Source organism: Equus caballus, chromosome 29 (assembly GCF_041296265.1).
Source record: "Equus caballus isolate H_3958 breed thoroughbred chromosome 29, TB-T2T, whole genome shotgun sequence".
Taxonomy (NCBI): domain Eukaryota; kingdom Metazoa; phylum Chordata; class Mammalia; order Perissodactyla; family Equidae; genus Equus; species Equus caballus.
In genome coordinates this window covers 31,899,934-31,925,828 of record NC_091712.1, presented here as the reverse complement: position 1 = coordinate 31,925,828, position 25,895 = coordinate 31,899,934, and positions in this window count along the sequence as shown.

The window sequence follows — 25,895 nt, the reverse complement described above, 5'->3', positions numbered from 1 at the left end:
AACCATCTGTACACGGATGACTCCCTATTACCTATCCCACACCTGGCTTCTGGGCAACAGGCTCATAGCCCAACTCCCTTCTTTGATGTCTCCACCTCGATGGCCAATGGGCACCTCAGACTTCAGATGTCCAACGTGACCCATGATTGTCCATGCCTCACCTGGGTGCTCCACCGTAGTAAATGATGCCACTCTCTACTCAAATTGCCTAAGTCCACCTGCAGATGTATTCCTGGATGCTTCTGTCCCTCCAGCGACACATTAAATTGAGCGACAAGCCCTGGCAATGCCATCTCAAGAAGTTTCCCAACCTCGTCCATCCCTCCCTCTGTTTATGGCTACCGTCCCAAGTTAAGCCATCATCGTGTCTGCTCTGAACAACGGCCTCGGCCTCCTGAATGGGCTCTCTGCTTTCACTCCCAGCCTTCTCCAATTCGTTCCCCCCTCAGCAGTAGGGTGATGTTCCAACAGGGCAAACCAGGTCTCTCCCTGCTTAAACCCTTCAGTGGTTCTCAATTGCTCTGAGAATAAAGTTCACATGCACGAGCGCATTAAGGGCTCTGCAATCTGGAGCCCATGTCCTCTGCCTCCCCTTAAAAGCTGCCCTTGTTTACTATGCTCTAGCACAACCCCATCCCCCCATCAGGCTTTCTGGATTTCCTCCGTCCTCTGAGTACCTCTTCTGCCTGAGCTCCCCTTTCTGGGCTCAGCCTCACCGTGACCTTCTCAGAAAGACCACTCTACCCAACATGCTCTATCCTGTGACCCTGTTAATTTATTCTCTTCGCTGCACTTATCAGGACCTAATTATCCTGCTTGTTAGTTACTAGTTAATTGCCTGCCTCCCCCACCAAGTGTCAGTCCCTCAGAACAGGGGTCTTGCTTCCCTCCTTCACTGTCATATCCCCAGTGCCTAGCACAGTCCTGGCACCTACTCGGTACTCAATAAATAGTCGTTGAGTGAATAAGTGATGTTGGGCACCTGAAAAAAAGTGCCAGTTCTTTTGTTCTTCATCCTTGCACTGTAGCATGGGCATTTCTTTCAGTAAATTCTTCTAGTATCTCATTAAACCATGCTTCTTATTCATGTGCTGAAGATCAATGTGACCCTTTGCTCTTGAGTGTACATTATAATAGAGCTGTTAGCAGTTATTAATTACCCACCACCCAACAGCCCTCGTGGACCGAGGCCAAGGTCCCGAGTTTAATGGAGGGCCTCAGTCACACCCTGATGGGCATGTCTGCTTTGCAGATGGAGTGGAAATGTGAAATGACGGTGAAATAACCCATCCAGTCTATCTACCGAGTCAGACGTCCAAGCCCAACAAAACAGTAGACAACCCAAACATGGTCTCTCCATCTCCCTGACCGGCTGTGACCTTGGTAGCTGGGGAGTGTCTCCTAGAGGCTCCGCAGGGATGTGGCAGATGCTCCCGTCTCGATGGCATTCAGGGCTCTTCCCTCGCTTGGCTCCTGGTCCTCACTGAGGCCCTGGTTCCCTCTCAAGCTTCCCTAGCAGTCACTCAGCCCCTCCCATGTGCTTTCTGGGATTTCATTTTCTGCTCCCCTCCTGGTCTCCCAAGGCTGCATCAGTCTAGGCTCTCCCCAGCCCTCACCTGGCTGTCCAAATTGCCTCCTAGCTGCCTCTGGGGAATCACCCACATGCATCCAGAATGACCTTCCTAAAGGACAAAAGGGACCACTTTCCTTACCTCAGGTCAATTTCACATTTATTGAGTGAGGCAGATATTAAAAGGGGAATCAGAGACATCCCTGTCTTCAAGGAGAACAGCTTAAGGTGTGTTAATGGCTCCCCAACAATGACGGGCTCTGCAGCCTGACAAACACATTCTTTCACAAGCAGCCCCTGCCTATCTATCCAGCCTCACTACCAGCCCTTTTCCTATCTGTACCCTCCATCCCTAGCCATCCCAGCTATCTGAGCGTTCCGTTCACTCCCTCCCTCTGCCCCTTTGTATCATCAAAGCCTCAGTCCAAACAGCATCTCCTGATTGTACCAACTTTTTAATCTAGAGTAAGTTCCATTCCTTCTCTCACGTCCATTTGTTCCTAGACAGAATGAAACTAACGTCCTTTTCCCACTGCTTTGTGTATTTGATTTAAATTATTTTCTTATCTATCTCTCCCACTAGGCTATGCTTCTTGAGGGCAAGTCTGTATTTGATTCATCTTTCTACTCACAAGCCTTGCACAGTCCGAGGCACCAGGTACGCCCTCCATAAAAATTGCCTTCAATAGATGAGTGGCAGCTCTGTGAGATGAGTCACTGCTGGTTTCCTTGCTTGGATTAGGTCAGCCCTGCAGCCCAGCTGGAGCTCTTCAATTACTCAAGGCATGTGCCCAGGCGTGAGAAATTCTGGCTCCCTGCTCAGCGTAGATAACACCATCGCTTAAGCTGCCTCTTTCCAATTCGTTCCTCCCAAGTCTGTCTTCAAGATAGAGGACACCAGATCCTCATCCTGGGCGCATCAATTCTAAACCAGGTAAATCTTCTTAATATAATGCTATTGCAGCTCTGAGAATCTGTGTTTTAAATACAAACAAGCTACACCTGTGTTTGCATCTTCAGCGCCTATCGTGATGGCATATCTGGCACCAGAGGAGTTAGTCTCTTCTATGAGCGTACCATAGAGACCCTCTGAGCCCCTCCCCTCCCTCTCTCCCATGCTTTCTTGAGCCCACGCAGCCAGGCGCCTGTCCCACCACTCCACCTTGAGGAGGCCCTTTACCTGGGAAAGGAAAGGAGCCATCAGCCACCATCATGATTTGGAAGGAGAAGGGAAAGAAAGAGTGGAACCACCCTGCCTAAGAAGGTGGGGCGTATTTAAGCATATTGTGTTGAGCGGAACAGTAAGAAGCCCCAAACTGGGGGAGAGGAGGCCTAGGAGAGAAGAGTCCCGAGAAGGGGACAGAAGCCGAAATGAATGGCAGGAAGCAAGACTGGCCAATGGGCAACTTCCTGGAGTCAGGAAACGATTTTTAAGACAGTCACCTTGATAGAGCAACCTCGCACTGTCATCTTCATTGTCCTGTAATGCCACGCCATGACCCCAAGCATGCAAACAAGCATCGATCGGCAGCCCAATGTTAGTGGAACTTATGGGAATGGACAGACGCAGGACCAGAGCAGGGTGAGAGAGCTCGGAAAGATGGGAACCACAGGAACAAAGGGAACAGCGAAGCCAGCTGCATTCTGTGACCCTGTGAAAAAGTACTTTTGTTAATGAGCAAAAAGACATGTCAATGAGAAACGTTTTTCTCTAAATATAAACTTCCAGCAACTTTTCTGTTGAAATCATTTCAGTAAGAACAGAATAGCCCACTCCTACCTCAGGGAGCCGAGCCGTCTTGGACGCAGAGAAGGAGCCCGGATTTGCAACCCAGCTGCAGAGCTTCAGATAAGGGGTTTTTGGACGCTACATTCTCCTGACCCTATAGCTTCCAAGGAAACAGGACTCAGTCTGCCCCTCGGCCCAGGCTGGTGTTAATTCCTTTATACACAGCGCTATTTGCTTTGAGGGCATTAAAACACAGCTTCATTTGAATTTTAGCTGAATCCCACCATTTCCCCAAGTCCTGTAACAAGTTGGTGGCTTCCTGCGTCCGATGAAGCACTCCCTGGTCCCCAGAGCACTGTCCCATGCTGTAACAAGTCAGTACACCTCCTCGTGGACCACACATTTGTCCCTGGGGATCTCTGCCTTCCCTATTTGAGACATTCCAGGGAAGTGATCCCTGGACGCATGTGGGAATATTGTGGAAGGTGAGGGATTCTCTCAGCACAAGAGAAAGGAAAGGTTGGCCCCAAAAGCTCTAAGATTTAGGGTTCTCTGGTTTTATGTATATATATGTGAAACAAAGGAATGCAGCATAGTAGGGAATAACTGAGGATTTTGCAGTCAGGCAGTCCTGGGTGAAATGTCCAGCTCCGCCCCTCACTAGCTGCGCGTTACCCTACCTGGCTCAGCTTTTGTCATCTTTATTCTTGGGTGTTGTGAGTATTCAAGGAGATAATGCTTGAGAAATGCTTATCATATGCCTGTCTCCTATACTAGCCACTCAATAATGTTAACTACTCCTGGTGGGAAACTAGGAGTGGATATGAATACGAAACGGAAAGAATCATGGGAAACTAAAGATATCAGCTCTCTTGAGGTGGTAGGATTTGGCTCATTTTCTTTGATATCCTATATTGCTTTCCTTTTCTTGTGACGTTTCCTTTGGCTCCTGGCATCAGCCGGACCACAGGCCTGCTTCTTGTGAAGGGCTCTCCGACTCGGTTGACGGCAACTCTGTTCTTCCAGTTGAAAATCCTGGAGACCTCCTTGATCCTGTCTCTCCTGCCTTGCATCTAAAGGAGTAAAGCTTATTGGCTCTTCCTTCAAAACCCCATCACCTGCCACCTTCACCTGTCCATCCTGATCCCTTCAACTATCACCACTTGCCTTGGTTATTGAAACTGCATCCTAACTGGGCTTCCTGCCTCCCCCATCAATCCCCTACAGCAGCAGGCTCCACTCAGCAGCCAGGAAAACCCTTTTCATATGCAAATCTGGCTGCCCCCTCCTCCCCTCAAAACCCTCCAATGATGCCCACCTCACCAAAATCTTTACAATAGCTTACGAGGTCCTATACAATCTGGCTCTGGTTACCTCTCTGAATTTCTCTCGCACCCTCTCCTTTTCATTACTCCACAGCAGCCACACTAGCTTCTTGGCTATTCCTTGAAATACCAACGGTGCTTTCACCTCAGGGCCTTTGCATGTGCTGTTTCTTCTGCCTGGAGCACTCTTCCTCTACATTTCCACATGGCTCACTCCCTCACTTCCTTCAAGTCTACACCTGAGTGTCACTTTCTTGGAGATGCCCCCTGACCACTGCATGTGTGCACATGCACAAACACACATGCATGCACATAAATGGCAAATATTTCCAATCCCACCACACCCTGTCTCCCACACTCAAATTTATTTCCCCCATATCATCTGTTGCCATTGGACTCACATCATATTGACCCTTCTGTGTGTTTATTTCCTAGCCCTGCCACTAGAAAATACGTTCCGCTTGATCAGGAGCTTACTTTAGTCTGTTCACTACTGTGTCTCCAGCATGTAGAACAAAGTTGGCATAAAGTAGATATTCAATTAATATTTTTAATTGAACTGTATGAATGAAATCAAAGGTTTTAATAGGTTTTAATTAATTCCCATGCACTCCTGAGCAGTAGAGACAATATCATTTTTCCTTTTGATCACATGAAACAAACAATAGAAAAAGAGTAAGTGACTTTCTCCCAGCCATATCAGGGCCAGGAACTTTTCACCTCCTGCTTGTATAGAAAAGCAGAGGTCTCTGAAGAACCCCCAGAGGTCATGGGCTCAGAAGTCTTTGTTCACACACACACACACACACACACGTACACCCTTGCATACTGTCTTGCAGAAGAAGACCTCACCAAAGGAGGTAGGCAGTCGATCACAGGTCGTGGTGAATGGCAGCTGTAATTCCTGCTATTTTAAGAACTCTAAATCTACTTGCCCAATGACCACAAAGAGCTATGCTTAGTGTCTTCACACAGTGGCTCTCAAGGAGTGGGCCCAGGTCAGCAGCAGCAGTGTCTCCTGGCAACTTGTCGGCAATGCGAATTCTTGTGCCCACACCACAGCCACTGAATCAGCAGTTTGGGTGGACGGGGCCCAGCACGCTCTATTTTACCAGGCCCGTCAGGTGATGGTTGCATTAAAGTTTGAGAATCGCTACCTAGTAGATAAACAAGAGCACGTAAGAACAGAAAGTGTGACAAACTGGTAAAATTAAGTGCCATGTTAAGTCTAATATTGAGTTCTGACTTGAGTGTATCAGGATGTTTAAAACTGAAATAACACCAGGGGTGGGGGGAACTGGCTCTCTCAGGAGAGAGGAAATCCTATTGCTTTCCCATCACTCATCTCTGACTCCCACCCAGCTGCTGCTGTCAAGCTGGTGTGAAATGAATTAACAGTGTCTCCAGCTTCCCAAGAAACGGGTGTCTCTACCGTAATCCCAGAAACCATATTACCACCTGCACTAATTGGGCTGTCCTTGTCAGGCCCTTTAAGAATCACAGAGACTAAAGGGCCCTGGAGATCACTTCTCACAGGCTCGGAGCTGTCTTCACCCCCCATTTCAGCCCCAATATATGGGAAATATGGGACACTATGGGACCCGCATAGAAATAAAGCACATTGCTGAAGTTTGTGGGAGGAAAATAGAAGCCAGGCCCACTGTCCTAATTACATTACATTTTTAGCTCAGAGTGAACAGGGACTCCTGTGGTTAATGATGTCATCAATATCCACCCACACTGTGCCTGGACTCAAGAGCCAGTGTTGCTGGAGAACATCATACAATCCCTCAGAGAGAGATGCAGGTTCTTCTTAAAATGCCACTCCCCTGCCTGAGCTCCAGGACTCCTTTCCATTGCACTTAGAATAATACCCTAAACCCCTCAACAAAAACAAAAAGCCAAACAACCCAATTAAAAAATAGGCAAAGGAATTGAATAGACATTCCCCAAAGAAGATATACAAATGGCCAATGAGCGCTTGAAATGATGCTCAACATCACTAATCATTAGTAGACTGCAAATCAAAACACAGTGAGCTACCGCTTCGCACCCATTACTATGGTTATCACTTAAAAAGAAAACAGAAAATTGTAACTGTTGGTGAGAATGTGAAGAAATTAGACTCTTTGCACTTTGCTGGTGGGAATGTAAAATGGTGCAGCCATTGTGGAAAACGGTATGGCGGTTCCTCAAAAAATTAAACTTTGAATTACCATATGACCCCACAATTCTTCTTGGCATATACCCAAAAGAATTGAAAGCAGGGACTCAAACAAATATTTGTAGATCAGTGTTCAAAGCAGCATTATTCACAACAGCTGAAATATAGTAGAAATAACTCAAATGTCCACTTATGGATAAACAGATGTGCTATATGCATGCAATAGAATGTTATTCAGTCTTAAAAAGGAATGAAATTTTGAAATGTGCTACAATATGGATGAACCTTGAAGACATTGTGCTAAGTGCAATAAGCCAGACACAAAAGGACCAATACTGTATAATTCCTCTTACACGAGGTTCTTAAAGCAGTCAAATTCATGGGGACAAAAAGTAAACTAGTGGTTGCCAGAGGCTGGGGGGAGGGAGAATGGAGAATTGGTGTTTAATGAGCCTAGAGTTTCAGTTTGGAATGATGACAAAGTTCGGGAGATAGCAGTAATGGTCACACAACAATGTGAAGGTACTTAATGCCACTGAACTACATACTTAAAAATGGTTAAAATGGTACATTTGATTTTACATATATTTTACCACAATAAAAAATTTAAAAGCCCCAAACCCCTGTCCTAGCTGGACCCTTACCCATTTCCTCACCACTCTCTCATACTACTCCATCCTTGCTCATCATGCTCAGCCACCCTATTCTTATTTCAGCTCCTCAACATGCCAAACTCTTTGTGGCCTCAGAGCCTTTGCACATATAATTTTCTGTATCCAGGACATTCTTCCCTCTATTCTTTGCAGGGATAAGTCCTTTTAATCCTTTGAATCTATAGCAGAAACTGGGTAGATGCTCACCAAGCTGTTTCCTATTCCTCCTGGGCAAACAGCTAGACTTTATTTCTTAGCCTCCTCGCAGTTAGATATGTCGAGGCACGGTGAGCAAAAATAATGCACATCACTTACAGGCTTGCTACCTTCCTCTGAAAAAACCATGATGCAGAAGAGCATGGTGACCATGAAAGTGAGGTGTTGAAAACTGAGGAGCCACAAGATGGAAGGGGCCAGGGTCCCTGAATGACTGCATGGAAAAGAGTCACCTGCTGATCAGGTAGCATGCATTTTTGATTTTATGTGAGTGAGAAAGAACTTGTCTTTGAGCCATTATAGATTTGGGGGTGTTCCTATTATGGTTAAAACACTGGTCTTACTCTAATACAAATCTCAGGTAGGGGTATTCTCCATTGCACCAGCGTCAAAAGCTTTCCCATACTCCATCATTCTCTGTGTCACCATGACGTTCCTTGTCCTCTTTTCATAATTTGTAACTTATTTACTCATTTTAACACATTGATTTTAGCATGTATCTGCCACTAGATAGTCACCTTTGATAAGCAAACAGTGTGTCTTGTTTGTCGTTGTATTTCCCAGTGTATTCAAGCTAAATAAACATCTCCTGTATGAATAAATAAAGGTCTAAATTTCAGCCTAGGTGTCAGTGACACTTGTCCATTCTGTTAGACCTCCTCTGCTCTCATGCCATTTTACATAGCATGTCATCACTGGTCTCTCCTTGACAGTCTCAGAGTTTTTAAAACTTACCTACATTTATGTTGAACCGTTTGACACATTGTTTTGTAATGCTGCAATTGATGCTGTAATAGCTGTCTATCCACCCCCGAGACTGAATTTCTCCAGGGTGTATTTGCATTCCTCGTGTCTAACATGAATTGAATGAGCAAGTGAATTTGTCAAGAGAAGGATATGAGACTGATCCTATCTCAAGTCAGAGGCAGAGCACAGAAAGCAGCATTTGCAAAGTTTGGCCTATTTCTCATCTAGACAAGTGTCATGAGTCACCACACCCGAGGATGGAATATGGTCTGGAAAGATCCCTGGCCGAGGAAGCAGGAGACGTGGACTCAGAGCCCACTCAGTCCCCAGTTCACTGCACACTCTGGCACGTCACCTTATCTCTCCCAGACTCAAATCTTTTAATTGTGAAACATAGGATTTGTGCTAAATAATATTGAAAGACCGTTTTAATTTTAAAATGACATTATTTAAACCTAGGAACCTGAAGAAGAAATAGAAAACAATGCTCTGTCTGTGCTAATTCAGAAGCCACTAACCACATGTGGTGATGGAGTGCTTGAAATCTGGCTGGTCCAGGTTGAAATGTGCTATAAGTATGAAATGCACACTGGATTTTAAAGATTTATTACCAAACAAAATGTAAATATCTCATTTATAATTTTTCTATTGATTGCAAGTAGAATCGACAATATTTTAGATTTAAGTTAAATAAAATATACTATTAAAATAAACTTTACTCATTTATTTCTACTTTTCTTAAATGTGGTTACTGGAAATTTTGAAATTATACATGTGACTCGCATCACAGACAGCACATTCTGGGCCATCATTAGTACTGTCATCCAACTACATAATCCAAATCATAATGCAGAAATCATTGTTTCTAAAGCCCTTTTTGAGTTCTCCAAATTCATTGTCAAATAAATTTCAAAAAGGTTCACTAAAGTGGAATTCCCTGTAATGAAACTTCACTATAAATGTGCATCCATGTAGATGCCATGCAATTTCGTTTCATAACCAGTTTGTTTTAGGTTGAAACTATTATTGAGAAAGAAAACAACTGCAGCCACGAAACAATTATAAGGTAGAAACAATCTTGATGCAGACGATGAAAGACACCAGGAAAAAGGATATCTTTTCTAGATATGAGGTAACCCTGCTTGCTCTCTGAAGCTCCAGGTGAAATATCTGTGTTATGGGAAAGGCAAAGAAAATATCTTCTCCTCGTTCCACTCAAGCTAAGATGGTGGTTGGGGCCAGATAGAATTAGAGAAAGGAGAAGTAGTGATAAGACACGTGAATAAAGATAAGTGTCCATACGAAAAGTAAGAAACTTGAGGGAAGCAGAGAGGGACCAGGGAGAGGAACCAGGAGAGCAATTATGGAGGTGGCTTGCAGTCAGCAGCTTCAGTCACCTAAGAACTTGATGGAAATGCAAATTCTTGGGTCCATCCCAAGTGGTCAATATGGTGGCACTCTTCTCCTATCCAGGACTTTACCTTCATCATGGACTCTTGGGAAAACACTCATCTAGGCTGGAGGTTCCAAGGAGTAGATGTCAAAGCTTTTAGTGGTAGATCCCCAAGCTAGTTACTGTCATATATTCTCCTCTATATTAACCCCCGACCCCATGGGACAACTGGAATTATGTGAAGGAATGGAGGAGAAAGATCCCTTTGCTATTTATCCGGGGCCTTAACTGTCAGCAAAGTCTTCCTCCTACTTTTCTACATAGGCTACTCCCTCCCCAATGACCTCATCACCTTTGCACAAAAGGCTGATCTGTAAAATTATGAATCTAGCACTTTCCAACTGATCTGCTCAGACACTGAAAACATAGTGTTAAAAAAATCATTTATCTCTGGCTGTTTTCTGGTTTCCTGGTCTCAGTAATCAAGTACCAAGGGTGACAGGGATGGAGAGCAACACCCAGCCAAATTCATTTTTAATAGTGACAAGAGTCACTGTTTTAATTCTCAATCATGCCCTTAATGGAAGTGAAATCTAAACATAACACCTTTCAAGCCCAAAAGTTACCTCCTCTGGGCAGCCTCCAGCTCAATCAGGTCTCCCAATCTTGATCTTTCCCTTCACTCATCTTCACAACACTTCCCACGATGAGAAATTATGTGTGCATGTATATTTATTTGTTTAATATGGGTCTCTTTCACTTGACCATAAGCTCCTTGGGGTCAAAATCCTTGCCTATATTTTCACTTCTGTATCCTCAGGGTGCCTGGCTCATATTGGGTACTCAGTAAATATCGGCTAAAAGAATAAACATCCAAGAAATGCTTTATAATTATGGGATAACTACGAGACTTGGTACTCCAATTTTTTCTGAAAAGAAAGCTGGGTCTGTAGAAGTGTGGCCAGAGCAACAGACAGGAGAGAAAGAGTCAGGGCTCTGAAAGCTTCAGCCTGATTTTGTCCACAACAGCTGGAGACACGGGTCACAAAGCCTGAGAGTGGGACTCAGGGTCAAAACCCCACCGGCATGAGAGGGAAGGAACGTGATTCTGAGAAAAGAAGCCTTTTAGGTGTCGTTGACTCACAACCACAAAGGAGATGAGAGAACATTCCAGAAGTTGAATTTAAAAAAAAACAAAAACACATTTATGGTGAAATTTTCTGAAGGTGAATTAAGGAACAAATTCCTCCTGAACGAGGCCTAAGTTGGGTCAATTCACAGCTATCTCTTCAGTATCTATTTGATCTTCTTTTCCACTGTAGTGTGGACAGCTCTTGCCCATCACTTCCAAGTCTACGCAGTGTTGTGATCTGAGATACGTTTTACCTCACTTTCCAGTGACCCATGTTGACACCACACTGTCAATCTGTAAGAATCCCCGTGCTGAGGATAAACAGACATCAATGGTGACTGTTGCTAATTATTCCTCCTACTCCACTTCTACCAGAACCTTCTCTCCTGAAAACACCAAAGGAGTGGGCATAAGAAGATGCATATCAGGAAACCCCCATCAAACAATTTATCTATTTTTTCCTCAGATCTACGATCCCAGTTGTTCAGTTGGTGACATTAGTAGGCCACTTGTCTTGTCCTAAATAAATAAATAAGCTTTGCAGAAATGAACAGATGGAGGAAAATTTCAAAGCAGCGTGTGGGCGTTTCAGACTGCAATCCCATTAACAGATAACAGGATTTATAACAGCAGCTCCCACATAGAGCTTCAGAAATTTTAAACTTGTGTGCAATAGCCTAGGCTCCCCCTCCCCCAGATGATCCGTATTGAGTTCAGAGACATGATGTCCTTTCGTTTGGGTTGAAGTTCAGGAGTCCATGCTGCCAGTCAGGAAGTGTGTGTTAGGGGCAGCAGAGGTAGGAAAGGGGCCCACGGGTGGGCAGCATGATGTGCCATCATTTATATTGCTTCTTACTTCTCTCTTTCTTTCTCAGAGGGGTTGTTTGAGTCGAGGGTTGATTGTGGTGTGGGGGATCAGAATTGGCCACCCCAAAATGTGTCTCTTTGGCTTGACTATTTTTAAGAAAAAAAGACTCTGAAAGAAACTTTCACCTCCCCTCAACTGCCTAAAAGAATTTAAAATAGAAGGACCTGTTCCAGGAAGGAGGTAATACCATAAGATAACTGTAACGAAATGTGAAACGTGTCTCTCAGGTCACATTGTCTGTAGTTGGCCCATTTACATTTCCATCTCCATGTAAATTGTCTTTCTCCCCTCTGAAATCCCAAACCACTACCCCCAACATCCTCCTTTGTCTTTAGCTGAAGATGGTATTTGAGATGAGAGCCTCCACCATTTTGGCAGGTTGCTCAGTTTTCCTGAGTGTCTCCCATGTAGACATGTTATAAAGCTTTGTTTGATTTTCTCCTGTTATTCTGTCTCACGTCAATTTAATTTGTAGCCCAGTCGGAAGGACCCAGAGGGTAGAGGATATGTCTTCCTCCCCTCCAGTGGTAAACTAAAACCTTGACTCAAAGGAAAGAACAATACAAGTGTGGATATTCTCAGTAACCCAAAGCCTAGTTTCAACAAAACAGGAGAACCTAGACCCAACATAAGATCAAAATATTAAGAGATAGAGACCTTCAAAGTTCTCACCACAAGAAAAAAATGTAATTATGTGAGGTGTTGGCTGTTAACGAAATTTATTGTGGTAATCATTTCATAATATAGACATAAATCATAATGTTGTACAACTTAAAATACAACATTACATGTCAATTATATCTCAATAAAATAAGGAGGAAAATATTAAGAGGCACCACGTAACACTCTAGCAAAGGTATTGATACAGTTAAGAAACTGCAGAGTGAGCAAAACAGGGGGATCACTCGGGGATGGTCAGGAAAGGACTCTCAGAGCCACTCAGAAGTAGATGCATGAGACCTCAGGAATCCCTGCCTGAGGTGGGAAGGAATGTGGGCTGAGCTTGCAGAGGGAGCTGCGAACTAGAAGCCATTGTTAGTGAGTCCCATATTTACTTGATTTTCCCCGTTAGGCTGATGGAGGAGTAGAAACCTGAATTATCCTAATTATTAGCACTAAGGTAGGAAGGAAGGCTCTTCAGTCCATTGACTCTCCTGAAACTCAGAATATTAAGGGATAAAAATCCATAATGGCCATGACTCAACATTGAAGAAAGTCTGTAGGGTTTCCTCTGGCCCCTGTCCTGGGCACAGGTCTCATAACTTCACACATGTCCCGTTGAATCACAGGGCTCAAGAAATGCAGAGACAAATGAAACGGTTTTATGACCAACTCAAGTGGCCACTAGAGCACAGTAACAGGAAGTGGGGTTCCAGGCACATCTTAAAACCTGGTAAAAACAGCACCCATGCCACATGCTGATATACAAATGCTCACAACCTATTTCAGCTTAAACTTCCTCAAGGAAGCCTTCCAGACTTCCCTGACACAGTTAGGTCACCCTGTCAAATGTCCCCATAGCACCCAGTTTTTCTTCACAGCCTTTCATCTACCTGTAACCGCACATTTAATTAGTTATCATTATGTGCTTAACGTCTGTCTTTCCTGCCAGACTGTGAGCTCTGTGGGAGTGGAAAACATACCTATTTTTCCCACCATTTGATCCCTAGAGCTTAAAAAGTATATGTTGACTAACTCTGGACTAATGGCCACGAATAGCACAGGTATTATTTATTAAATAAAGAACTGCATGAATAAATGAATGAATCAATTAATCAATAGCATTTCATAGGAAGGGGGAGTTTATGAGGTTCCTTCAAATATGGGAGCATTAGTGTGAAGAGACATGGCACGAACCCCGAGTCATACACCATGATCCAAAAAATGTTAACAGGACTTGGTGGGCTGGATGGGGACTTTGAGCTTGAAGAGATTCAATGAGAAGACTCAGCTGAAGGTGATGAGCCAAAAACTCAACTTCAATGTTTTTCAAACGCCTATTTCTCTGATTTGATATCTCTCCAGCAGCTCAAGGTAAGCAAAGAATGTGTCGATATTTTTGGTTTCCTGAAATAGATCCCTTGGGAGAATTAAGGTACTACTTCTAGCAATGATCAGCTGTGGGTTTAGTAAGCCTGATGAGTATCATTCAAGAACAAAGAATGTACACTGCACTGTGTAAATGACATTGAGTTCTAAGAACACAAAAATCCAGGAATAAATTTTCACCTACTCCATCCCAACACGCGTGCACACTATTTATCAGGCTATATTTATGCTAAAGGTCTAGAACATGGTAGCCCTAAGCATGTTAGATGCTTATAGCAAGTGCCCTATATTCATTACATAACCTGGGTTTTCTATTTTTATTTAGGTGAAATAAATCTGAGTACTAGTTGGATGCAGATGGACAAATGACCCATCCACACATATTAACCTCACTGAGTTCAGCGAGGCTGTTGTGTCGGATTTAAGAGGGGGCATATGCATTTTCTCAGTCCTTCTCCCCCATCTGCTCAATGGCAGTCATAAAACCAGATATCAATATCTTGAGTTCTGATGGCTGAATGAATTCTAGAAGTAGAGTACTCTCGTGCAGCTTAAGAACAAGGTTGACAGTCCTCATTTTAGATGGTGTAAACTCTCTGAGGGTCTCTTATCATCCAGGGGAGGAGAGACCCCCAAGAAAGACTAGGCTTCCCCCTGTCTGGGGGTGGGAGCTGTGGAATCATGAGCATTTAGGATTGTGGACATAAACAGGATCTTATTTTACCTCTATAGCTGGCTCTCGTGAAGGAAATTCTGCATTCTGAAATATTTTTCTGATTTGCAAGAGAATTCACTCAGTTTATATTATTGTGGCCAGTAAAATCATAGACAGAAGTTGGATTATTGGAAAGAAAGTTCAATTTCCTATGGCAGACTTTGTAAGTTTAAGGGAACAAATACAATTTCCTTTAACAACTATTTTTTAACAAATTTTGAAGTTTACAGAGGTTGACAATTTTAGGATCCAAACTTGGGTGAAAATTATCCAAAAATAAGTAAAATAATCTCTGTAGTTAGAGGCCAGATCTCATTCAAAGGTTCTATGCCCTTCATTAACCAAAGTTTAGGAAGCTCTGTCTTTATATCTACAAGAGTTAGAGAATACAAAAATTTAAACTAAAACACAAGGTTTCTTCCTTTGGCTAAGAGCCGTTGGTCCATTGTATTTTATGAACCACCAAATATACATACTGTTTAAGTCAATCTTTCTCATTTTCCTGAGATGTGTAGTCCCACCCTTTGAATTCTTGAACCAGTTTTATCAACAGAGTTTATTGTATTTCAAGTTTTGACCCCATCAAAGCCGTCATATCCTTATTTTTTCTAGTTTTAACTAAGATTGCAATCATGTAATTTTACCATTTTTTATTTTCGCAAAGGTCAAGTTAGTTTTCATTTAATTTGGGGGAACAAAGGAAACATGATATTTACACTCCTGAAGACTGTAGAACAGTTCATACCTGCTCTTTTTAATATTGATGTACATCGTATTTTTCACTAATTAACCTTCATAGCATGATTTTGTGGAAAAGTCCTTGTTCTGCTTTCATACGGCATCAGAAGAGCTGAGAAAGAGGACTAAGCTCCCAGCAGTGGTCTATGAAATGCTTTGTTGGGTGGCAGGGGAGTTGGGAGTGAGAGAATATACGAAAAAGTATCAGGCTGTGTTTTACACCCAGAAAAAATTATGTAAGAAAGGGCCCATGGAACATAATCAACGCACTGCTGTATTTGAAGCCACAGGCTGGATCGTTCTCTGTCTCTCTCTAGGGGAGCAGAATTCTAACCATGCCCTTCTTTCTCACTGTAACTGTCATCCGAGATGTCCTGGTTTTCCATCACTCTGTTCCTTAACAGTGCCAAGCTTAGGAAAACATGAAGTTAGCCTCACTCTCTTTACTCTCTCTTACCAATGACCCCTCTCCTGATTCCTCACACCACTCAATGTCCTGCACCCTCTTTCTTCTCCTTTCATCCTTCTGACAACATCTCATCTCAGGAAGTGATCTGATCAAGTCACATTTAACTATACATTTAAGTATGCATGTCTGAAAACAGATGAATCGGCTACCCCTCTCAGGAGCACTTGTTCTTCAACAAAAGAACAGGCTTAAGTCAAAACAATGCTTCTCTGTTGGTAAAATTTTAACACTCATTGACCTGGTGGCCATGAGTGCATATCCTAGTGACCATGACAACACACTTCAGGAGGCCCCATACTCTACCACCTTCTTGTTGACTTGTCTGGTATCCATTTCCCCACCACCTCAACTCACAGTTTTATTAGTTATTTCTACTTTGGAATGCCCTCTAAGATCCAGGACACCCCAAGTTCTGGCATCATACAAGAAGAACAGGGTATAAAAGCTTTGGCGGTTTCTTGGATTCTAATTATAGCACAATCAGGCCCAGAACTGATGGCATCAATGGTTCCATCCAACTCTGGGGAGGAGTGGAGGGCACAAGCCTGGAGAAATTGTGGTTTTAAAAAGAAAACTGTCAAGAGCTCACAAAATGTGATTGTCATCTTAAAGACCAGGGGCCAAAAAAAATTAAGACCTCACCTGAGTGCCTAAATCATCAATAGGACAGTGATAAAAATGGCTGCTATTGCCTTCAAGCAGCATGGCTTAAACCTGACCCATCTGTTGGGCTTCTCATCCTAATCACAAGCTATTCAGTTGCTGGAAGACGACCACCAAGCCGAGGCAGCAACGTGCCAGGACCCACAGGTGCATGGTTGATAATGTCATACCAGGGGCTGGCTGGCCACTTCCTTTGCTCTGAACACTGCATACAGCAGTCTGAGTGGGTCTGGCACTGTGTCTGATGTTGCTGCTGTGGACGAACCTGACCTTCCTTTGTCCCCCACCCAGTGAGTTTGGGCTTCAAAAGAAATGAAAGCTACAAATCCAAGCAAAGCAGAAACAAGAGAAATTAGCACAATTTCCTGAGCAATCTGAATATTGGACTCCCCTGTGGGATAGTCCTGAAGGTTCTTAGATTTGAGAAATCTTGCAGGGACCCTACAAAAACTTCTGGTTTATTTTTACAAAAACATGTAACTGAAACTTCCTTTCTCTATGTGAGATATGTAAGCAGAGGTTACCCCCGTCAGAAGTACCTGGCACCAGACAAACAAGTGAGAGAAAATCAGTAATGAAACAAATTGAGTCCATTTACTTTTACAATCTTAAAAACAGACCATCTTTGTGGGTGTATTCTGGGCATAACGTCACTTGACTAGCCACTGTGTTCCTAAGGCACATGAGAAGTAGAAGTGGTCCATCGCCCCTGGATGTCACTTATTTTACAGTTTTCAAAGGGGAATTTCTGGATAAACTTCCATTACTTGTTGAGCATCTAGCATGCGAAGGCACTTTATCAGGGAAGCACACTCCCGTTTGTAACCCCGTTTGATCTCAGAAAGCTTGTGATGAAGGCAGGAGAGCCAAGCATAAGTCTCACATCTATAAAGTAAAACGACAGCAATGAGTGCCCTGAGATTGACTCAAAACCGCAGAGTTTACCACTTATGAAACTAGGTTTATAACTCAGGTTATCTTACTCTCTGTTAAGGGTGATCTACCACACCAAGTTGGCTTCCTCAATAATTTTTCAATCTAGCTGGTGGAAAAGAAATGCAAAAAATAACTAATGCAAAGTATTATAGGAAACACGCCCCATAAAGTACAATTAATAAAAGCCAAAGGAAGTCAGAAGAAAAAAGCTGGTGGAAGGCTGAAATAGCAAGGGAAGAATTCATAAAGGATATAAGACAAGAGTTGGGGCTTGAAAATGTGTAGAACAAGTATAGTTGGGAAGAATAAGTGGGGAATTCTAATACACAAAAATATCATTAGAATGGCTTCAAGGTGGAAAGGAATTATTTGGCCAGTCTGGCTACAAAGTGTAATTTGTAGGAGAATAATGTCAGGACAGTAACATGAAGGCAGAGAGTAGAGGCCTTGTAGAAAAGGGGGAGTGGCAAAGAGTTTTGAACAGGGGGAAGGCATAAGATCTGTAGAAAAATTCTAATCAATTGAAAGTCTTATTATCCTTGTCTGGAAACTCTGTGATTCTATGGCCTATGAAACAAAATCAGGGGAGAGAAGAGACCAGAAGTGTGGACAACATCTAGATATTTCCTAGTTAAGTCTAGCATAGTGTGATGAGGTTGTGAACTAAGGTGGAGGTGGTGGAAAGGAAAGGAAGGGATGGGTGGCCGGGTGCACTGAGAAGGGACAGTCATCAGGGTTTGGGAATGGCCTGTACGTGTGAGTCAGAGTGCCTGCTGTCAGTGCTGCCTTGGCTCAAGCCCCTGCTCTCCCCCTCATTATCTGAATGACTTTGGATAAGTCAGTTCTGCGCCAAGAAAAGGTTTTACAAACCATCAACAACCCTTGGAGATTCATGTATTTTCCTTATCCCACTAAATTTCCTTTTAGCCATGTCCCTTGACCAACAACACTTCACTCAGTTTGTATAGCTCCCTTTTACCAACGTGGGACTGATGGAGAACTCATGAAATGTGAAGCTATCTTGGTTGAAATGAGAAAATTAAAGTTATTACTAATAACTATTTAGCACTCCATATCCAGGCACTCTATGCTACATTTCAGAATCTAATCATCCGCTGCCCTTCTCTCCCCAGACTGTCAGCACCTCCTGGTCTCTCTTCCTCTCTAACCAGCCTCGACTCCGTGGCTGGTCACCTGAGCTCCTTTCCTCTCCTTCGCTGGATTCTCTTACACCCAGTCCCTCTTGCCCATTTGCCAACCAAACCATCATCCTTGCATCGGTACCACGTTCTACCTTCTCTGCTCCTGAACACAAAGGGGAAAAGCTCACAATAATGAAGAATGGACAGTGTGTCTACAAAGTCGTGGTCTACACCTGAAAAGGATCCTTGGCTTTGCTGATCAGTCTTTTACTTATTGGCCAGCTTCCTTTCCCCTCAACGACATTTCCAGATGACAGCCGTTTCCATGAATAAACTTGACAACATCCACTCCCATTGTCCTCCTGAAACTCTCCAATGACTTCTGTTGTGCACTCTCTCCTGGTTCTATCCTCTGGCTCTCTTTCTCTCATTCAAGGCTTCCTCAGCCTGCACTGCCCTCAGAAGTAGGTGTTGTGTCCTCAACGTGCCAACCCCGTCGTTGAGGATCTCATCCACTCACGTTGTTTTAAATATCACATAGATGCTGAAACGGGTTGAATAGTGTGCCCCCATAATTCATGTCCTTCCCAGAACTTAGAGTGTGAGCTTATTTGGAAAAACGTCTTTGCAGATGTAATTAAAGTTAAGATGAGGTTGTATGGAGTTGGGTGAGCCCTAAATCCAATGTGACTGGTATCCTTAGAAGAGAAGGAGAAGCAGCACAGAGACTGATACAAGGGAGAAGGCAGTGTAAAGATGGAGGCAGAGTTTGGACGGATGAGTCTCCAAGCCAAGGGACACTAGAAGCAACACAGAAGCATGGAACAGATTCTCCCTAGAGCTTCCAGTGGGAACCAATCCTGCTGACATCTTGATTTTGGGCTTTGAGCCTCCGGAACAGTGAGAGAAAAAATTTCAGTTTTAAGTCACCCAGTTTGTGGTTCTTGTGCTACAGCAGCTCTAGGAAACTAATATAGATGCTGATAACTCACAAATCTGTATCACCAACCTAACCTCCTCCTCAGGCCCCAAACCCGGTTTCCCCCGGTCCTCTACCTGGGTGCGCTACATGTGGACACCCACAGCAGAAATCATGGTCTTCCCGGCAAAATCTGCTCCTCCCCATACCCGACATTCACTGGGTGCCATCACCATCCTTCCAGCCACCCAAGCTCGAGATTTTGGAGGCAATTTTTATCTCTGCTTTTCACTCACAGTATTCAGCAACTAAATTCAGGTCTTTATCATCTCTTGACCAAGTTTCTGCAAAATCCTCCTTTTCTGGCCTCCTACCCCCAATCTTGCCCCCTCCCTCAAGTCTCTACTGCATAGCCAAGAGAGTCCTCTATAAAGCAAATCTGACTTGGCAATGCTTAAAATCCTGAAGAAGCCTCAAGGACATCCTGCAGGATAAGAGCCATGCTCTATACTTGGCACAGCAAGGCTCTCCATAACCTACCCTGCCTGCCTCTGTGGACTCATGGAGTACCCCCGCCTCCCTCTCTGTGCTGTGAGAACCCTGTATTAGCTCTAGGTCTCTACAGTGGGTGACTCGCCTCTGAGCCTCTGCTCACACAGTCAGTGCCCTGTGCCTGTAAGCTCTTCCCTCTTCCTACTCTCTCCTCCATGGCACCTTTTGTGACTTGACTCCTTCACTCAGATTTGTTTAACTGACACTGAAGTTAAACTGAACTGCCCATGAAGCCTGAACTGCCGCATCACTCAACCCCTCTCTTCCCTGCACCCCACCCCCGACTGGGTTGCCTGTTCCTTCTCTGCACTTATGATACTTTGAGAATAGCTCAAGCCTTGGACCCACCATATTGTTTTATAATTTTTTTTATTTTCATATCTGTTCCTCCTCAGACTATTGGCACCACAAGGATAAAAAAAGTGTCTTTTTCATCTTTCTATCTCTGGCATGTAGCACACAGTGGTGCTGGGGATCTGGTAGGGTCACAACTCATATTTGTTGAATGAATGAATGAGGGCCCACCTTACTTACCAGTCACAATCCATGTTTCATTTTGACCCATCGAATGATAAGTCTTTCCAACCTCTTTCTACCATTCCTGCCTCTCTAAGTACCAGAGACTATGGAGGGTTAGTACAAAGTTCAACCAAACCAAGTCTATGGATTTAATTCCCTCTAGTTTTGTTGCATTTCCTCTACCCAGATCTCACCCCAGCAATAGCCAACTGAGGTGAGTTGAGTGGTGGCCCCCAAAAATGTGTGTCCTTGTTTTGGAACTGTCAATGTGACGTTATTTTGAAAAAGGGTCCTTGAAGATATATTTCAAGTTAAGGATCTCACAATGAGATCGGAGAGGAAATGAGGCCCTGGATTATCCAGGTAGGCCCTAAATCCAATAAGGAATGTCCTTGTAAGAGACACATAGAAGACAGACACGTGGAGAAGAGAAGGCTGTGTGAAGATGGAGGTGGAGATTGGAGTGATGTGGGAACAAGCCAAGGATATCCTAGAGTCACCCGACCCTGGAAGAGACAAGGAAGGACCCTCCTCTTGAGCCTTTAGGGGAGCATGGCCCAGCTGACCCCTTGACTTTGGACCTCTGGCTTCCAGAACTGTGAGAGAATAAATGTCTACTGTTTTAACCCATCAACTTTGTGGTAATTTCTTACGACAGCCCTAGGAGAGAAATGCGTGGGCCATCTTGCATACTTTTACAAGGAAACACCAGAGGACTGAGGCTACAGGGTACATACTCGGCGCCGTGAGGGTCCCCACTTCTAGAAAAACAATTCAGAGAAAATATTGAATCAACAATAAAAGTAAGTTACTTTTATTACTCCAACTACAAGAATAGTTTACACTTATTTTGCTTTTATCAAATGCCAGTCACTATTCTAATCATTTCACACCCAGAACTCAGTCTCTTTGACAATCCTATGAAATAGCCAGTGATATTATTCCCATTTTACAGACAAGCAAATAGAGCTCAGAGTGGTTCACTCACTGGCCATGTTCTCATAGAAATGAGCATCAGGACATACTCAAACACGTCTTTGCATAAAGCAAAATGAAATACAGAGGAGAGAACTTTCACTCTGAGTCAGAGGACCTGGTTCTCATCTCAGATGTCCTTGGGCAGATTTCCTGGCTTCTCTGAGCTGGACCGGAGCTCTGGCCAGTCTCCCTGACTCTGACATTCTGGAGTCTCCCAAATATGTTCTAGTTCCGAAATGTTGTGATTTGCAAACCAGGTTTTTCCTATTACCAGTGATTTGCTTGTACAGTTCCACACTGCCCTCCTGCCACAATCTGGACACCTGGTCTGCTTTGCCACTCTGTCGGGGAAAATAACCAGAAACGCAACAGAATCAGCACATTCTCCCAGCCATACGGAGGGGAGGTGAGAAATGCACCTCATATTTTAAAATGTCCTTTTCCTCTTGCAGCCAGGCCTCACTGACAAAGTAGGCCCCACGGCTGCCAGGAAACCAAGCTGCCTCTCATTCTTATATTTAAATTTAATTTAACTGTAGCATTACCCTGCATGTCAACAGTTCAGGACAAATTGATGGATTCTAGTTTAACTATTTAGCTGTGCCAGTGGTAATACGTTCAATCATGCATTAAATTAAAAATGACACTTGGAAATATGTATATCCTAGACCTCAGTTCTGTGCACCAAATAGGAAAAGATTTAAAATGCTGTCTAGAGGAGGATTACCACTGAAGAAGCATGAATCTCATTACGCAGGCTGCACAGAAGGCATTTGCAAAGCTCTGTTTAGAAGGCTCTCTGACTGTAGCAGCTTGGTTATCTGACTGGCTCAGCGTGCCATTCCCTTTCCATAGGAGACAACTCAGCTGCTGCCAAAGCAAAGATGTTGTCAGTGTCCCCCACCTCCTCACACTCACCTTGAGACCTGGGCACCCAACCATGGCTCATGTGTCACCTGTTCCAGCCATCCTTTATTCCCATACCACAGTCTTGCCCTCACAGAGACATTAATGAACTCATCCACAAACACAGACAACTAGAAAATAATAGCAGTTACCATTTATAAAGTACCTACTGTGTGCTAATCACTTTGCTAGGCACATCTTACACTGTGTCATTCAACAACTCTATGAAATGGTTATTACCATCCCATTTTAGCATATACGGAAATTGATGCTCAGAGAAGGCCTGTACATTTCTCAAGGTCACACAGTGGGTCATGGCAAAGTCAGAATTCCAAGCCATTCCTGTCTAATTCCAGTGCCCAGGCCCTTAGCCACAGGCAGCACCGCTTTGTAAACCATCACTTCTGAAAATGCGCAGTAACCAAGCTTCTGTTCACCTTCATTCCCATCCACACACCCCAATGAGCCCAGGGGACCTCCTAGGTGAGAATTTCTGAGCAAAGAGCATTTGCTTGGCATTTTCCCGCTCCCTTTGCTGTGCCCGTTCACTCCAGGGCCAGGCAAGTCCTATACGCCTAAACTATGGCCTCTGTATGGGCAAGGGTCAGCCTTGTTTATCTCATACACCCATCACTCAGCCACATGGCCAGCCTAGAGCAGGTGTTCGTAGCCATTTGTCCAGCTCCCCTGAACTGGATGCTGGCAAAAGAATGGAGAGAAGAAGTAATTCGCCACCAATCAAGACAGCAGAGGGTGGGCAGAGGACCTGCCCATCAGAGGAACACAATCCCCAGAAATTTAATGGGGGGAGAGGAAAAGCACATCACTTCCCTTTCACAGTAATAGGAAGGCATTTTCCTTGAAGTAACTGTCACCAGAAAGATAGCAGCCTTCAAATTCTTTCCTCTTCCCCAAATTTAAGTTCCATTTTGACTCTGAATCACAAAAAGAAGCCTAGCAGCAAATTTTCTCAATGTTAAGGACAAACTTGGGTAAACAAGTAAGCCAAAAAAAAAAAAGCACAGAGAAAGAAGATAAGGACAAATGACCTAAAATCCAACTGCAACTCTTGGCGGGTCATTGACCTACTGAGCTGTGTCTTCTTGTTTCTTCATGTGGACACACACCGCTGTCACGACTGCAAAATACAAACAAACCTTATTGTTTTGTAAAAAGTTCAATCACATAACCCAGTTAAGTCCACTGTTCCTGAAACAATTTTATCTTCCAGGAAACGAACACAGATCCAGTCTAAGACATTTTCCTATTTGCCCGACTCCACTTCTGTGCATTTGCCTCCTATTTTCTATGCTTTACCCACTTCCATCTCCTAATGACAGGCTGGCAATTTCTATTCCAAATAGAAGCCATACAGCCACCCAGCTTTGCATTTATTTAGCGCATGCCCTACTGAGAAATGTCCATTAGCACGAGCTTTACCGCAACCTAACCTTGCAGAGTTCTGGGTTGAGTTGTCATTGGCTGTGAGAGGACAGCCGCAGGACGAGGCTGAAATTAACCTGATTTCAGCAGTTGGCGTCTGAGTGTGTTTGCATCTGCTGTCTTAATGGACTGTGAGGGCTGCCAGGTTGTCTTCCAGAACCTGCCGTCAAGGTTGAAGGACACGGGCAGACAGGCCAACGGGAGCCTAGATGCTCAGCAGCCACCCTTGGTCCGTTATCTCATCCTGTCAGGCAAGTCTATCTGGAAGCCTTTGGCTTTTCCTGTTTCCCTTTTTATTTTAAAGATAAAGAAACTATTAAACATGGGCTGAGTTTGTTCAATCAGAAGGAAACTAAACATTTTCATCAGCCTCATTTTCTGAGGATCCTTTCAGCATCTTCTCTTTTGTGGGAAGGCAGCCTCTTCCACGTATGGAATTCCCCATTTCAGAGCTCAGGCAAATCCATTCCTGAGAGCATTTGACCACAAAGAGGTGTTCTTCCAATCAACTGAAACTGCACCGTCTTGGCCTCTTGAAGAAAAGTTGCCGCTGTTGTTATTTAAAAAAATAATAATAACTATTGTTTGTTGAATATTAACTGTACTCCAAGCTTTATGGCAAACGCTTTATGTCCTCATATTACAGATGAGGATCCTGAGACAAGCAGAGGCCGTGGAACGTGGCCAGGGTTACATAGCTAGGAACGGAGGAGCAGAGCTGGAATTCAGACCCAAGTCATTTGATTCCATGATTCATCCTCGCTGGTTCCTGTTAGGGGAATGGGTTTCACCCTCAGGAACCAATAAAGTGGTAAAGAATCTGGAGAACTAGGAGGTATTCTGATTCTCCATCTTCAGCTCCACTGACTTCCAACCTTTTTCAGTGTTAGAATCCCTTTGTACTTTTCCAAAAAGTATCCTGATAATCACTATACTCCTACCACACATCGAATAAGGCAAAAAGCTACTATGAATTTAATAATGTTTATAAGCAAGTTTGCATCTTATTTCTTACAATAAAATCCATGAACATTACATATGTATATAAGTCATTGGTATCCAGTCAACACGCAATGCTGAGGGCACGTTGAGATTCCCGGGTCTCTTGAACTAATTTAGGAAGCCACAGCCAGCATTGATTTCTGCCTCTGCTCCTTGTCTCATGGGTACCCAAAATAGATGAGGTAAGGATGGATAAGCATTCTGGCTTAAAAATAACAACACAACAACAATAACAAATGAAACACATTTAAATATTTAAACAAAGAGGTAATTTAAGGAGACACGGGATTAACTGTCAATGTTCTCTTTTTCTTAGAGTCAGACATAAAGTCAGCCTGCAGGATTAAAGATTCCCCTTTAGAGAGAGTTTTCACAGCCTTAAAGAAAGGACCCTATGTCTGAAATGAATGTCCTTCACCAGGACAAAATGCCCAAGAATGCCCACTGACCACCGGCAGATCAACCTGAATTCTGTACTATTGTTTTGCTCTATTGTCTTGTGCTAAAATACGAAAATCTGGTCTGGCATGCTGACTAGGTCAACCTCATCATGTCACCACACTCATCCAGAGGACACCAAATCAACACATTCCTTCTTTTGGATCCAATCAGCCATGGATAGGCTCTAACAAAAACCAAAGAAGCTTCTTTCAAATTGTTATTTTTCTCTTGATGGAGCAGCTTTACTTTCTGAGTCTCTTGGTCTCAGCTGCTGCAGCATAGTGAGGCAACCTCAAGGCTGTCTGACCGCAAAGACACAACAAGATCTTGTGGCCTTCCCACTGCCAAATATTTTGTGTTCTCTCATTCTCTGGATGAGTTTTGAGTAACTTCTGGCATCAAAGAAATCGCCACCCTCCAAGCAGTCCCTGAATCATAGTGAGGCTCGCAAAGCAAAAAGTGCCCCTTTGCTGGATGTGTGTTTATTCTGAAATCAATATGGGTGAGAGAGTTTATTCTGAATTTATTTGATTAGAGGCCTAGAATTTAAGTTCCTATTACTGCCACCGCTGCTTATCCCAAACAGAGGAAGCTAATGAAGGATTATTTGTGTGTGTAATATGACA